General features: G+C 42.6%; 1 long non-coding RNA gene across 1 annotated transcript; it reads left to right on the forward strand.

Annotated features, from left to right (window-relative positions):
* Positions 1–8,403: 8,403 nt before the first annotated feature.
* On the forward strand, positions 8,404–17,253 carry LOC140914176 (uncharacterized). The gene is made up of 3 exons (XR_012159787.1): positions 8,404–8,517; positions 10,642–10,747; positions 17,039–17,253. It is a non-coding gene; the product is annotated as an uncharacterized lncRNA (long non-coding RNA).

A 17,253-nucleotide genomic window follows, 5' to 3' on the forward strand; every position in this document is an offset into this window, starting at 1 on the left:
AAGCACTGGAATGGGTTACCTAGGGAGGTGGTGGAATCTCCATCTTTAGAGGTTTTTAAGACCTGGCTTGACAAAACCCTGGCTGGGATGATTTAGTTGGTGTTGGTCCTGCTTTGAGCAGGGGATTGGACTAAATGACCTCCTGAGGTCTCTTCCAACCCTAATATTCTATGATTATATATATAATACAGTTAAAACACTGGCACCAATCCTGCAATTTGATCTGCATAGCATTGTGCATGCAAGGAGCCCCACTTCAGTTAAAGCTAGGAGGAATCCAATTGTAGAATCAGGCCAAAGTTTATTTTTTCTGGGTAGAGGGGCCTGAATAGAGTTCTGATTGTGTCATGGGATTACAACAGGCTGCAGCACTGAGGGGTGAGGAAGGGAGCATAGTGGGACCACTTTTTGGCTGGGCCAAACCAGAGTAGTGTGGCAACACTGTGCACTAGATTGCAACACCACTCACTCAAATTTGGAGGGGAAAGGTGTAGGGGCTCATGGGCTCTGTATGTGTGTGTGTCAGACTGCTACTATGTGTATGTTGAGGGGTGCCTGAGAGGGGAAGAGGAGTGTCAGGTGTTTGGGGGTCAAATCTTTGGCCACCTCATTCTTTTGTAGCGTGAATAGCGTAGCTGCAGGAAGGAGGCTGTGATTATTACTGGCACTTTGACACCTGAAAATACTCTGCAAACAATCACTGTCACATCACACATTCCATTTTACAGAAGGGGGAACTGAAGCAGAGAGAGATGCAGAGCAGGGGCATAGCCACCTATATCCTAGCCAGAGGGTATGTCAGAGAGATACTCCTGCTAGCTCACTAAAAATAGAATGTGGCCCTGGCAGTGCCTGTGGCTAGCCACACTGAATGCATGCCCAGCAAGGACACTAGGTACATACTCAGGGCGGTACACTAGGTATATGCTGCCGTGGCTACAATTCTGATTTTAGGCACCAGCTTAAGCAGAACTAGCATGGGTATGTCTACACAAGCTGGGGATCACACCCTTGCAGCTCAAATGCAAACATACCCAAGGGCATGTCTACACTGCACCTGGGAGTGTGCTTCCCAAGCTTAGGGAGACAGACACATCCCTGAGCTAGCCTGCCTGAGAGTAGCATGGGCAGCAGTTCGGGCTAGCCACCTGAGTACCTACCAGGGGGTCTGAGTGGGTTTGTACTCAGGAGGAGGTTGCCCAAGCTGCCATCTGGGCTACTCCAGGCTATAGTGCACGGCTGTTTTTATAGCACTAGCTGGAGCAGAGCTAGCATGTCTGTTTATTCCCATAGGGAAGCAGAATCACACTTCCAGCTACAGTGTAGACATACCCCAGGGCTCTGGTCCCGTCCTAGTGCCAGACTCCCGCCGTGGCAGATGTCCCTGCCCTGCTCTGCAGTATGGCTGGAGGGGAAGATGTGGAGCAAAGACAGGAAGGAGCATCTGTCCGACTTCTGGGACTGAACGGATCCTACGACTAGCTCCTGAGTGAGTCCTGTCCATGAGTTTGGGGGTGGGAGAAAAGGGCAACATCCTCTTAACCACAACGTGCAGGGTGCAGCCTGGCCAGGGTGTCAGTCTGCACGTCCCCAGACTTGCCCCAGGGACAGAGCAGGGATTTACTCCGGGACAGACACTTCCCAGCCATTTCCAGAAACAGTAATGCCACCCAGAACATGTCCCTTCCCCATGTCCACCCCATTCCCCTCCCCTCCCCACTTCCCACCAAGATGCACCACCTCATGCAGGACTTGTTCGGTCTCCCCCACATCTACAGATAGGTCATTGCCTTTTCACCATACTTTGGGGCCCACCCACATTTCCACCCCTCTCTGGCCCTGCTGCAGAGCCTTGCCCAAAACGCACAGGACTCGGGTTGGAGCAGGAGCATGCCTGGCTCCCGAGTGCTCAACCTGCCCAGCACAGACCCATGTCCCCTGCCCATGGGGCCCACATGTGTCACCCACAGATCTCTCTGCCAGGAGCCTCTGCCCCCTGGGCTGTGGGGCTGCCAGTTGCCGAGCGCCACCACCAGCGGCAGCAGGGCTCCCTTGCAGCCTGGCCGGCAGTTGCTGCCTGGCTCAGCCCCTAGCCCAGGAGGGCAGAGAGAAGCTGTGATGCCAGATAATGGACCCTGGCATACACCAGCCTCTTGGGCCCCCTCCCTGCCAGGAATTCAGTGGCCCCAGGCTGGTTCCCCTGCCCTAGGCAAGGACACTTGGGCTGCCCCTGGTGCATCTCAAACCCCCCACATCCCTGCCAGCTATGCTAAGCAGTGACTCACCCCTGCTCCTGTGGAATAACAAGCCCTGAGGGCCAGGGCACCAGCCCTATCTCCGCTGGAGGCCAGGCTCCAATTTGGCAGGGGACCAAACTCAAACTCTGGGTCCAAGTTGGCCTGGCAAACTCATCTCTGTAACGAGCCCAGCCCAAGAACCTCTGCACTCCAGGCTGGGGCTGGCTTTAGAGCCAGTTCCTGTGATCTGAGTTCAGAGCCAAGTTTCGGTTTGGGCTCCTCGGAAGCTCAAATCCTCACTCAAGCTGTAAGTGAAAATGTGTCGGGGATGCATTGCTAAATCACTGCATGGGTTGCCCTGGACTGGGCTAGCTGAAGGGCTGCAGATCAGGGTTGAGGGGCATCCACAGAACTGAATGAGGGTTCCAAGACTGGCATAGCAGGGAGTGCTGCAGGTCTGGCCTCAGGTGCATTGGCTAAGCTGGGGTCTAGGAGTGGAATAATCAGAGGTGATGCACATCAGGATTGTGCTGAAAGCTTGCTCAGTACCAATCCAGTCCACTGCTATTTAGTCCTTCGCTTTTATAAATTAATGCAAAAAAGAGAAATTATTAATCATGGTTCACTTCTAATATCTGGCTTCAATTTCATCCTCGTTTTGTCAGATCTATAAATATCAGATGCTGAAGATGGACAAGGGGGGTGAGGTAATATCTTCATAGAATCTTAGGACTGGAAGGGACTTGAGATGTCATCTAGTCCAGTCCCTTGCACATGTGGCAGGACTAAGTATTAGACCATCCCTGGCAGGTGTTTGTCTAACCAACTCTTAAAAATCTCCAGTGATGGAGATTCCAAAACCTCCCTAGTCAATTTATTCCAGTGATTAACTACCTTAACAGTTAGGAAGATTTTCCTAATGTCCAACTTAAACCACCCTTGCTGCAATTTAAGCCCATTGCTTCTTGTCCTATTAAGAAGAACAATTTTTCTCCCTCCTCCTTGTAACAACCTTTTACGTATTTGAAAACTGTTATGTCCCCCCTTAATCTTCTCTTTTCCAGACTAAAGAAACCCATTTTTTTCAATTTTCCCTCATAGGTCATGTTTTCTAGACCTTAACTCATTTTTGTTGCTCTTTCTCCAGTTTTGCACATCTTTCCTGAAATGTGGTGCCCAGAACTGGATACAATATTCCAGTTGAAGCCTAATCAGCGCAGAGTAGAGCGGAAGAATTACTTCTCATGTCTTGCTTACTACACTCCTGCTAATACATCCCAGAATGATGTTCAGTTTTTTTGCAACAGTGTTACACTGTTGACTCATATTTAGCTTCTGATCCACTGTGACCCCCAGAATCCCTTTCCACAGTACTCCTTCCTATGTGTGTATGTGTGCAGCTAATTGTTCCTTCCTAAGTGGAGTACTTTTCATTTGTCCTTATTGAATTTCATCCTATTTACTTCTGACCATTTCTCCAGTTTGTCCAGATCGTTTTGAATTTTAATCCTATACTCCAAACCACTTGTAACCCCTCCTAGCTTGGTATCATCTGCAAACTTTATAAGTGTACTCTTTATGCCATTATCTAAATCATTGATGCAGATATTGAACAGAACCAGATCCAGAACTGACCCCTGTGAGACCCCACTCATTATGCCCTTCCAGCATGACTGTGAACCACTGATAACTACTCTCTGGGAACATCTCTGGGAACGGTTTTCCAGTTATGCACCCATCTTATAGTAGCTCCATCTAGATTGCATTTCCCTAGTTTGTTTATGAGAAGATCATGTGAGACAGTATCAGAAGCCTTTCTAAAGTCAAGATATACCACTTCTACTGCTTCCCCCCATCCACAAGGCTTGTTATCGTATCAAAGAAAGCTATTAAGTTGGTTTGATGTGATTTGTTCTTGACAAATCCATGGTGACTGTTACTTATCACCTTGTTATCTTCTAGATGTTTGCAAATTGATTGGTTAATTATTTGCTCCATTATCTTTTCAGGTACTGAAGTTAAGATGACTGGTCTGTAATTCCCTGGGTTGTCCTTATTTCCCTTTTTAGAGATTGGCACTATATTTCCCCTTTTCCAGTCCTCTGAATCTCTCCTGTCTTCCATGACTTTTTGAAAATAATCGCTAATGGATCAGATATCTCCTCAGTCTGCTCCTTGAGTATTTTAGGATGTATTTCATCAGGCCCTGGTGACAAAGACATCTAACTTGACTAAGTAATTTTAACTAGTTTTTTCCCTATTTTAGCCTCTGATTCTACCTCATTTCCACTGACATTCACTATGTTAGACGTCCAATTGCTACTAAACTTTTTGGTGAAAAACTAAACAAAAAAATCATGTAGTACTTCTGACATTTCCACATTTGTTTCCCCGCCTCATTGAGTAATGGGCCTACCCTGTCCCTGATTTTCCTCTTGCTTCTAATGTAGTTGTAGAATGTTTTCTTGTTACCCTTTATGTCTCTGGCTAGTTTAATCTGGTTTTGTGTCTTGGCTTTTCTAATTTTGTCCCTACATGCCGTGTTATTTGTTTATATTCATCCTTTATAATTTGACCTAGTTTGCACTTTTTGTAGGACTCTTTTTTGAGTTTCAGATAATTGAAGATCTCCTGGTTAAGCCAGGCCATACTTCCTATCTTTCCTACGCAGTGGGATAGTTTGCTCTTGTGCCCTTAATAATGTCTCTTTGAAAAACTGACAATTCTCTTGAACTGTTTTTCCCTTTAGACTTGCTTCCCATGGGATCTTACCTACCAACTCTCTGAGTTTGCTAAAGTCTGCCTTCTTGAGATCCATTATCTTTATTGTGCTGTTTTTCCTTCTACTATTCCTTAGAATTATGAATTCTAATATTTCATGATCACTTTCACCTAAAGCTGCCTTGCACTTTCAAATTCTCAACAAGTTACTCCCTATTTGTCAAAATCAAATCTAGAAAAGCCTCTCCCCTAGTCGCTTTCTCCACCTTCTGACATAAAAAATGGTCTCCAATACATTTCAAGAACTTGTTGTCATAGGCGCTGATTCCATGAGTGCTCTGAGGCTGGAGCACCCATGGAAAAAAATAGTGGATGTTCAGAACCTACCCCCCACAACTGTTTGGCAGCACTCCTGGTCAGCTAATCGGGGGCACTGCCAAACAGCCCTTCCGCAACACTGCCAAACAGCTGATCGGTGGCTTGGGAGGGAGTTTGAGGGAGGGCAGAGGGCAGTGAGCAGGCAGGGGCCTCGGGGAGTGGGTGGAGCGGGAGTGGGAAGAGGTGGAGTGAGGGTGGGACTTTGGGGATGGAGCAGGCGCAGGAATTGGTGGAGCAAGTACAGGGCCTTGGGGGGAGGGGGTGGATCACCCCCTGGGAAAACGAAAAGTTGGCACATAGGCTTGTTGGACCATCTGTGCCCTGCTGTATTATTTTCCCAACAGATGTCTGGGTACTTGAGGTCCCCCATCACCACCAAGTCCTTTTATTGGACCAATTTCTCTTGGTGAAAGAAACAAGCTTTTGAGTTACACAGAGCTCTTCTTCAGGTCTGGTGCTGAAGGGTAAGCTGTTCTAAGCCTTCTGTAATTAGAAATGAAAACTAAAGTCTTTTAAAGCCAACAAAAGTCACACTTAAACCGCTACAGTCACACAGTTGCACTGCTGCAGCACTGTAGTGTTTCAATGTAGACACTACCTGTGCCGACGGGAGGGGTGCTCCCACTGACGTAAGTAATCCACCTTCCCAAGAGTCAGTAGCTAGGCTGACGGAATAATTTTTCCGTCGAGCTAGCACTGTCTACACCAGGGGGATGTAAGTTTCCAGTGTAGACCAGCCCTTAGTCTGATAAGGTTGATTCCCCGCCTTTCGCTCCTCCCATCCTTATGGTTTACAAATCTCAATACAATCTAACCCTCAATTGCCCACTTCATTTTTAAGTGGTTTCCTACAGCACGTTTGAACCCTTTATGCTTAACAATGTGTCCCAGTTTGTCATTAGCTTGGACACTCTGGCTCGTAGTTACCTACCCTCCCCAGACCTGAAGAAGAGCTCTGTGGCGCTTGAAAGCTTGTCCTTTCCCCCAACCAAAGTTGGTCCAAAAAAATAGTGTTAGCACACCTACTTTGTCTTTCTCATATCCTGTGGCCAACTGGCTACAGCAACACTGCAAACACTAATTACTATTGTGCTTTTGAAAAGTTGAGGTGAACTGCAGGTATTTTGTTCTAAACAAGTGGTATGTGAATTACCAGTTTTCAGTGCATTCACTCATAAATTATAATATGTATATACACATAGTCAATCTGGCTCTAAACATACGCAACTTCCCACTACACATGCAAAACAGGAGCAGGAAATTGGGCTGGGCAGGGGAACTATTTACTTCCTAAATACACACCCCTTGCTCATTAAATGGTTCAAATTTTGGGTCCAAGTACACTGTTCTGAATTTTGCAGAGCAGTACTGATTTCACAGGTCTTCGGAACAGCCAGACTTTCAGGATGTTTGGAGAGCCCAATGTGACTTCAGGTTAGATTCAACATCATTGTGTTACAACATTGCAAGGGAAAGATTTTGGCTCAGATCCTCAGAGATATTAGGCTCCTAACTTCCACTGAAATCAATCAAGTTAGATGGCCAAATATATTTTGAAGATTTGGGCCCTTGTTCCTTAGAGAAAGGGCAGAGCAAAAATGCCTCTATCAAGAGGAGAAGTAATGAGGGTTGCCACTTTTCCCTGCTTGACAAGACAAACTCCTGTATAACAACATGACAACTTAATGTAAGAATGTGGTGTGCCAAACATTGCTGTGTTTATTTTGCTTGATGGCTCAAATTGGTTATTTTCTGATCCTTTAACATCCTGCAAATTAGGATGCCAGATCACAGTTCACAGCTAATGCAGTCCCAGAAATGCAACCCTTCCTTGTTAGTAAAGCCTGTGGAACAATTGCTACACTATTCTGTTTTTCTGTGGAATATGTGAGTTTCCATTTTCTAATGGAATCTTTTTCATTGAGAGAACAACTCTCATCTGTCATAGTTTTATATTTGTTGAAGGACAAGAGGTTGCTGTTGTATTTACCTTGGAACACAGCATATGCATGTAAAGCAGTGGTTTTCAAAGTTTTGTACTTTCACACAGCAAGCCTCTGAGTGCAACTCCCCCTTATAAATTAAAAACACTTTTTTATATATTTAACACTATTGTAAATACTGGAGGCAAAGCAAGATTTGGAGTGGAGGCTGACAGCTCGTGACCCCCCATGTAATAACCTCGCGACCGCCTGTGGGGTCCCGATCCCCAGTTTGATAACCCCTGATATAAAGAGGGTGGCAAACCTGTGCTGTTAATGCATTACAGTAGGCTATAGTTGTTGGCAAGGACTGTGCCTAACCAGAATGTTGTAAGGGATGCTCAAGCTTGCAAAACCTACTCTGGACTGCATAGAAAGTTGTGGGTTTCTTTACAGCAGGAAAGAGAGGGTGTAGTTAACTCACTTACAGTTATTGACTTGCTTTGGGTCTCATTAAGGAAAATTGTGGCTGTACTGTTTTAAGTCTGACTGAGATAATGTGAAATTCATGCCAGATTATTAAGTAGTGTGTTGTTCGTTATTTGGAAGCAACAAACAGTGGATTTATTAGATAGTACCATTCAAATTATTTATATTTCGCTAGGAAAGGGAGACCTAGTTCCTATGAAGGTATACAATTAAAACCTCTGGACTGAGCCTGGCTATTTGCCAAGAAGACCTCTTCATGGTCCTATCAATATGTTTGTCCTTCGTGATCTGCAATAACCCTTCTCCTGGGGGAGACTTGGCTGAGTCATGTCAAATGTCTGATAAGGATTCCATAGAGACTATCAAACAGGAGAGCAAAAAGAAAAGGAGTACTTGTGGCACCTTAGAGACTAACCAATTTATTTGAGCATAAGCTTTCGTGAGCTACAGCTCACTTCGTCGGATGCATACTGTGGAAAGTTACTCTGAAACAGGAGAGTGTTAACTCTCTGTGTACACAAGCCACCTTTCAGTGTTGTCTGGCACTGGCAGAGTGTCGTATACCATTTCCTGATTACAGAAACTGTTGATGGGCTGTGAAAATCAAAACTGAGTGCCAGAAAAAGGTCTTCTTTTTTTGTCTTTGCAGGTGTGGAGATCATCATGGACAACTCACCTATACCACTGCCACATTGATAACAGATGTATTTCGTGAAGTTTGTGTTGTCCTTTTCTGAAGCATTTGGTATTGGTCAATGGACTGATCCAAGGTAACAGAAGGGCTGTTAGGATAACCCCATTGTTTGCAACAATGAGACAGTAGGCAGGACTCCACAGAAGATGCTCCCATGTGGCATGTTCCCCATATTCTGCATTCTTTGGGCTGTCCTTTGGGCGATGTGGGCTGGATGTGGCACTTTTCAGAGCCTAATTGCTCTTGGATTGACAGCAGGAAAGGAAAGGAAAACAAGGAGAAAATCCCAGGGGATATCTTTCCACCCAAACAAACAGGGAGAACAAAGAAGTATAATTTTCAATGTATTTTATTGATTTTGTCAGCAATTTGGAACCATAAACTACAGTTTTGACATGTAGTAACTGAAGCCTTACAGATCACCTTTAACAGATATGTTTAATAAGTCAGCAGCTTTTCAAAGAGCATCACTTAAACTTGGTAGATCAGTGTTTCTGAAGCAGTGGGTCATGACCTCAAAGAGGGATAGAAAAGGCAATCAGGGAGCAATAAGGCACTGAAAAATGTATTACAAACTAAAGCAAAGAATATCTCACCCACACCCCCACAGTCCCCGTACACTCTTGAGTTACCTTCAATACTGAGTTACCTTCAAGACCAAGTAATCTCTTTCAACCGTTCGAAACACACACACAAATAAATGACACAAGCGTATCATTATTACCACCGACACCTTATTTGCTCTTACTTTTATAGCAAATGTAAGGGGGTTGTGAACATTTTTGACTTCGTATAAGTAGTCAACAACCTGAAAAGGTTGAGAAACACTGCAGTGTAACAATGGCAGATAGGTATTGGACACGTATGCATGGCCAATGGCATGTAATTGCAGCCTCTCTCTCCTTGCTGAACCTGTCAGGAAGGTATTTTGAGTATGGGAGGTTAAATTGTGCCTTCAGATTTGCTAGCAATTCCCACTGACTTCAACAGGACTTGCATGTGTGTATCTAAGGACAGAGTTTGTTCCATATAGTGCACCTCTGGGAATCTCCAAGGTACTTTTTTTCAGCTCATAGTCTCTGAAAGGATGCCTTTCAGCACTGAGACTGTGATCTCACATGACAAAATCAATACTGTTATTAAGGAATAGCAACATGACAAAGTCCACCTGTCCCATGAAAGATTCAATTTACAGTGGTCACATAGCACAATGCACCTGTCACATGAAGCATTCTGGGTATAACAGCACCATGACACAATCCACCTGGTTCAGGAAACATTCCAATTAAGAGTGGTGATGCGACTATTCCACCTGCCACACAAAACATTTTGGGTGCAATAGCAACATGACACAATCCACCCATCACACAAAGCATTCCAGTTACAATGGCCACATGCTTTTCTTATTTTCCAGTATGTACTATCTAACCATATTACCTTGGGCTGTCTTGTACCCATTTGAGCTGTTGGACTGTAAGTTATTTGGGGCAAGGACTTGGTACATTATCTCTGTGTTATCTGTCTACTTATCTGGCCCCCATCATGTAGAATTTGAACAAATATGTACACCCCTACCTTGTAAATATCATGTCTGCTTACAGTGCTATATAACAATAACAGGCAGAATCTACTACATAGGTTACCTGCGGCAATAGCAAACACTTTACTGAAAAAGAATGCCCTTTACTATGTTTATAAAAGCATCACCTACTTACATGTTTATTGCATACACATTTGGTAATAATGTCTACAAATACACCATATCAAATACCTCCCTGTGTACTTATCTGGATGACTTCCTGTATTCATATACAAGTTTTTCAAAGTGTCTATATTTAGACAGATGTGGCCTAGGAACTCCAAGGTTCTAATTCTGACTTTGCCACTGACTCACTGTGTGACCTCAGGCAAGTTACTTCACCTCTCTGTGACTTTGTTTCCCCATTTGTAAAGTAGCTCCTAGGCACTTGTAAAGATTAATTATCTAATATTCAGCATGGGGTGTAAAGGAAGGGTGTAATTCTTTCACCCTAATTTGCTGTATTACTAAAACCTCTGGCACACAAGAGAGTGTAAGACAGGAAACCATCACAATGTGTTGCACTGGGAAATCTAAACCTAATAATTTCACTATATGCTGATGTATATATATATGATCTATATGATGATAGACTCTTATATGTTAAATGCTCTCTTTTAGATACTACACATACTCCTAAAAATCATTTACTCCAGTCAGTGGTGACTCTTCTATGTAAATGTGTCTCAAAAACCTTTGGAGAGACTTCCACTGAGATGAATGTCAGGTAAGTATAACTGTTTGGGTATTTGGTTTGCTCAGAGAAATTTAGAGTTGACAGGCAAGATCTTCAAAAGGAGGAGCCTAAATTTAGGTTTCTAAGTCCATATTTAGGGCCCTGAATAAGTAGCCTGATTTTGATACACTGAGCAGCCAGCAGCTCCCCTTAGGAAAGTATGTTCTTTCCCCTTTCTATCAGCTAATAATTGCTTCCTCACCCTATCACACTTCCACTACATTAACAGAAACATGAATAAAAGATCTGACATGAGATAAGGTGATTAGAACTGCTGTCAGTATTTGGTGTCAAGTGCTCAAGCACTATACATTATTAATAATATAATACAATTTTCTCAAATTTTCCAGGGAAATTTTTTTAGACAGTGGAAAGATTTTAGGATTCAAACTTTGTCAATGTAATGTTATTGGAGAACAATTTAATATCCCCAAAACTCACTTCTTTAAGTTCTTTCTGTTAGGACATTTCCTAGAAGAAGAAACTAAATTGAGAATGTCTGATGTGCCAAATTTTCAATCTTTTGGAGTAGATACTCTCCAGAGTAACCATCACCCAGCAGTAATTCATTTCTGATAGGGAAACATTAAGGGTTAGGATGAAAAAATATTAAGTGAGTGAGGGATTTAAGAACAGTATATACTTATTCGCAAAAAGAAAAGGAGTACTTGTGGCACCTTAGAGACTTTTTACTTGGATTTAAACTTGGAGAGTGGTCAGTTTGGATGAGCTATTACCAGCAGGAGAGTGAGTTTGTGTGTGTATGGGGGTGGGGGGGGTGTGAGAAAACCTGGATTTGTGCTGGAAATGGCCCACCTTGATTATCATGCACATTGTAGGGAGAGTGGTCACTTTGGATGAGCTATTACCAGCAGGATAGTGAGTTTGTGTGTGTGGTTTTTGGGAGGGGGGTGAGGGGGTTAGAGAACCTGGATTTGTGCAGGAAATGGCCCAACTTGATTATCATGCACATTGTGTAAAGAGTTGTCACTTTGGATGGGCTATCACCAGCAGGAGAGTGAATTTGTGTGGGGGGGTGGAGGGTGAGAAAACCTGGATTTGTGCTGGAAATGGCCCAACCTGATGATCACTTTAGATAAGCTATTACCAGCAGGACAGTGGGGTGGGAGGAGGTATTGTTTCATATTCTCTGTGTGTATATAAAGTCTGCTGCAGTTTCCACGGTATGCATCCGATGAAGTGAACTGTAGCTCACGAAAGCTCATGCTCAAATAAATTGGTTAGTCTCTTAAAAAAAAAATAATAAGATGCTCAAATAAATTGGTTAGTCTCTAAGGTGCCACAAGTACTCCTTTTCTTTTTGCGAATACAGACTAACACGGCTGTTACTCTGAAACCTATATACTTATTACAAGTGGTCAGATACCTATGAACAAGTCCAGAGATCTTCCATGAATAAAGGATACGTGTATTAACAGAACATATGACACAAACAATAAAGACCGCAATGAGAAATGTAACAAGCATCAAGCTGAGACCAGAAGGGAGGATATTCTGTTATTATTAGTATCCGTACAGCAGGATAGATGGTCATGACTTTTACAGACAAATCGAGAAGACAGGAACTGAGGTGTACAGGTTGTAAGGAGCCCCTATGAGGTACTCAGAACTCTCACTGCTATAGAAGTCAATTGGAATTGAGGGCATTGTACACCTTGCAATAAGTACTCAAAACCACACTAGCCCAGATCCTAAAACCTTATGTCCACAGGCATTTCACTTAAATCTGCCATTGTTGTTGTAGCCCAGTGTAGATCCATTGATGGTAGCCACACTGAAAGCACTAGTGCTGACTACTAGCTCTGCATTCATACGGCAAGCAGGGATTGGACAATATGGTGGTGAAAAGGAAGGTGACGAACCTACAGTAGGTTCCACCAGTGGAATTGCATAAGTGGTAATGCAACATTGGAAGATTTTTAAGAAATATGCTAGTGAGGTCACAGCTTCGATTAGCCAAAATGAATCAAAGGATGACAAATAAAGGATTGTGTTGGGAGAAAACTAGACGACTCCAGAGTTACAAAAGTAAGAGATCTTGTGTTCATATCTTGTTGGTTCCTCTTTTTTTTTTTTAGAAAGTTAAAATATTATAATGTTAGTTTGAGGAAGTCAGTCAGAGGGTAGAGGTTGTGGAATTGAGATTAGCATTGGAAAGCTAGTCAAGAGAAGTGAGTCGTGAGGAGGGATTTGGAGGAGGGGAGTGAGGTTTCATTGAGAAAGGTTAAATCTTTTTTTAGCTGGTGCTGAATATTTCCAATAGTCACAATCCACAAGTCTGTCTCTTCCTTCTCGGTGGGTCAGGCTAAACATCCAGGGAAGTTCTTGAGAAGCTATTCAGTGATGTACTGAAGCAAAGGATTGCAGCCATCTGAAGGAAGGCAGATTAGTGTGTTCTGGAGAAAAAAAATGAAAATGAGCAGAATTAATCCAGTCTTTTGATAAAATATGTAGCATGTGCCCAGACATGGGCTAACTGTAGGCCAGCATCTTTGTAATCCTCAGAATTTTGTACATTCAGACTGTGTTATAGAACTAGGGTCCAGAATTGGACTCTTAATCTGCACTCCCTGTTTAAGGTCAGATCTTAACTGTGGAATGCCCCTAAACTGTAGCTTCATGCTATCTAGCATTGCCTGAGTATCTAGTTGTAGTTTTTTGTAGAGATCTATTTTAAAGTTAATAAACAATTTATACAAACAATAATTATTTAGTATTTGTAAAGTGAATATTATGATGAAAAGTGCATTATAAATATTAGGGGGCTTATTCCTTCACCCACTTACTTCCCTGGTCCTTCTCGCATGAACAGAGAGCAACAATACCCAAAGTCCAAAGGTGCAAACAATTCAATGTTTATTGGGGTGAACTTCCAGCAAGCATGATTCCAGTTTCCTTCCTTAGTGTCCCCCTTCCCAGCTCTGACACCACAGAGCCTTACACCTGTGTCCCTGTTCCCATTCCTGCCCTTAGCCAAACATGATTCTAATTTCCTTGCTCCCATTCCCTGTTCCCATCACCCCACCCCGCCCCCACCCACTTCCTGATTGACTGCAGACTATATAGTAAAACTTGAGTTCTGCTTAGCTATACCTTAACCAATCATTTTCCTGAAATTTAACTAACCAATCCTAACATATTGTAACATGATTATGTAACCAATTATATCTCACCACCTTAATTAGTTTACACCCAGCAAAATTAATTATACAGCAGACAGAAACAATCACAGAACCAGACAGAGATTATACAGACAAACAATAGCAAAGTGACAAAACAATACAGAAGTGAGGATTTCACATCCCAGCTATTGATAACTGCGTTCTTGCCAGACAGGATGCTATCAAACTAAGTTTCCTTTTACATTTTCTAGGCACTTCCCTTTCTCTGGAGGTGAAAGGCACTATCAGGACAGTATTGTATTCCTAACAGCCCAATAGCACCTTATTTCAATGTGACTAGTTTGGAATGTGAGGATGTGACTGGTCGCTTCCCAGTTTATGGCTGCCTCAGTTGCTTAGCCAAAGGCCTTAGCCTAAGAACAGGGCCGCAGACTGTCACAGTAAGAGAAGGCCCTTACACCGGCAGACAGTGATTTTGATTCTTTCTTTTATATCTCTATAACTAGCCAAGTGATAAGAATACATCTAAATTCTTAGAGTACAGGCCTTTACAGACAGGCCTGAATATCTATATCCTAACACTAAATGCAGGCACCACTGAGAATTTAACAGATTTACAGCCAAAAGCACCAACTGAATGTCTAATACCATGTCATGAATTGGAATTCAAGATACAACAGGGACTGGTCCATTATATTGAGATAAGATTAGATTTAGATGGACTTTTCTTCTGATTCTTCTATTAAAACGTTGAATATGTTCTAATATGCTATGACATTCCAGGGTGCAATCCAGACCAGTGGGGGGGGGGGGGGCGGGGCGGGGGCTGTCACCATCTGCCCTGTAACCTGTGGTGCCTCACAATGCTTTACTGCAGTAGATCCCACCTGGGTAGCTCATAAACAGCCTGCCAGCATGCAGGTAATACTCTGAGTGTCTATCTATAGTTGCAGCCTGTCCAATACATGCCCATCACACTCTGGCTTTCACCAGTCTCGATTACCACCTGCAGGATGACCCCAACACACTCCCAGTCCTGGATTTTCCCCCAAAAACATATGTTCTGCACTGTCCAGACCTGTGGTGGACAGAGCATATATATTCTGTCTCTTGCTCCTCTACAAGGATCAAGATACAACTTGCTCTTTTAAATGGACTTACCTACACAGTTCACAACACTGGAATTGTTTTGATTAAAGAATAAAATAAGTTTATTTAACAAAAGAAGATAAGATTTTAAGTGAGTACAAGTAATGAGGCTTTGAGGTCAGAAATGGTTACAAGAAAAATACAGATAAAATACTTCCTATTACTAAACTTAACAAACTAGACTTGGGTCAGGGTGGCATTCTTACCACAAGTTTTTCAGTAGCATTGATGACCAAATTTTACGTCTGGATCTACTCCCAAGGCCCAATGGCTGTTTCTTTTGTCTTCTTAGTTGCAAAAAGAGAAATGGACAGGGAGAAATAACTCAAGGTGTTTTTGCCCTTCACTTTTATAGTTCAGTCACCCTTTGAAAATGCATTTTCCTGAGAGTGACCCCTAGATAAAATTCTTTTCAGCTGAGAGCAAGGAGATATGGAGTCTGGTGGGAGAAGAGATGTTATGCAGTTGCTGTTCACCTCTGTTTGCTAAGCTGCAGATCTGTTTGTCTCTTGCCTTACCCCCCTTAAATGCCAAAGAATGGCCACTTGATAGGTGACGGCCCATAAGCTTTGATGACATCCAACTAGACAAACTTGTCCTTTGTCTTTGAGAAACAGGTGAACCTACTTCCCAGACTTGTCTGGTAAACACACTTCAGTCGTGATTTCATCTTATGTTCATAACTTTACATGTAATGATGTTACATACATTTTGCCATATTATTGACCAACAAGTTATTCAGTTTTCAAAGTATACTTTACAAGGCATATTTTGTACAAAGATTAGTGTGCAGGGTATGAATACATGGTGCATTCCATCACATATGCATTCCTCCAAGAAAAAATAGCACATTGTCTACATTGTCTGGTTTACATAAATTGGATTGTATTGATACATTTACTCTTATTTGCATTGCTAAAATGGAGAGAATGAACTATCTTGTATAGCATGAAAAAGGAGGAGCCATATTGAAACAAAAGGCATGGAAGGAGGCATTATAAGGGATCTCACATACTATTATATTTAGTTGGAGTAGGAAGTTGGATTGTTTGTCACATGAGGAACAGGACAATGGTGGAGGAATTCTTATTTCCTAATGTGGAGGGATTTAGTGTATGGAGTGTGTTGATGTGTGAAATTGACAACCAGATGTCAGGCAATTATTAAAAGGGACACAAATCCACTAACCCCTGTGAGACCACTGATTTCCCCAATAACATTTTTACCTGGAAACAACTGACATTTGGTTTCAAAATGATCCACTTTTTAAGGTTTTGATTTTGTTTATTCTCAAACAAACTGGTCTGTCAAGAAACACTGACTTCCTAATAGGCTATGAAAACTATTTGTGCTGACCAGTCACCTTATCAGGATTTCCACTGCATTGCACTTTTTATTTTAACCTACACTTGTTTTCATTTTCATTGACAGGTGGTGTCAATATGATGCACATAGAATAATCATGAGGCTTCAATCCATACCTGCATCTGACTTTATAGTTGCATCTTTCTTCTTTGATTTTTCTATCTTTTAATGTTACTGTGATGTTTGCAGCAAGCTGTGGCCCTTACATATACAGCTCCATATCCTACTCAATGACAAAATTCCCATTCACTTCAATGGGAGCAGGATTGGGCCATGTTAGTCTGATGAGGGAAAGCATTACCTGCAGGGATTAGCAAAACATGATAAGAGAATATTGCATGGCAGAGCTGCTGATCATACAAAGGAAGAAATAAAGCAACATCCCAGCCTTGTGTTAGGTTTTCTCTAACGATGCATAAGAAAAATATCCCATTTAAAATAAATGTGTTGCACTTTTGCCAGAACTCTTGTGCTCCACAGAAGGCAGAATTTTCAAACACTGAATCTAGCTCCTCTGAGTACTGTATAGAAAAAAAGGAACCTTTAGAACTGGGCGAGCAGCACCTTATAGCCTGTCAGTAATGTCTGTTCTTTGCACACCCAGCATTTTATGGTCTTTTTTCAGGAAACATACAGGTGGAGATGTTGAATGCTGTGCCCCAGTTTAATGCTGTAGCCACTGCATGTCTGGACTCTGTGATAATTCGGCTGCACAGAGAGGATGGCACGAGTACCACAGCCAAAGCAGTGATGCACCTTCATGAGTTCTGTCCTTGAGCTTTTCCCTAAGTCTTTCTTCTTTTGTTCTATGAAGCATCATCATAATAAACAACACATTGT

This window comes from Lepidochelys kempii, chromosome 7 (genome assembly GCF_965140265.1).
Source record: "Lepidochelys kempii isolate rLepKem1 chromosome 7, rLepKem1.hap2, whole genome shotgun sequence".
Taxonomy (NCBI): domain Eukaryota; kingdom Metazoa; phylum Chordata; order Testudines; family Cheloniidae; genus Lepidochelys; species Lepidochelys kempii.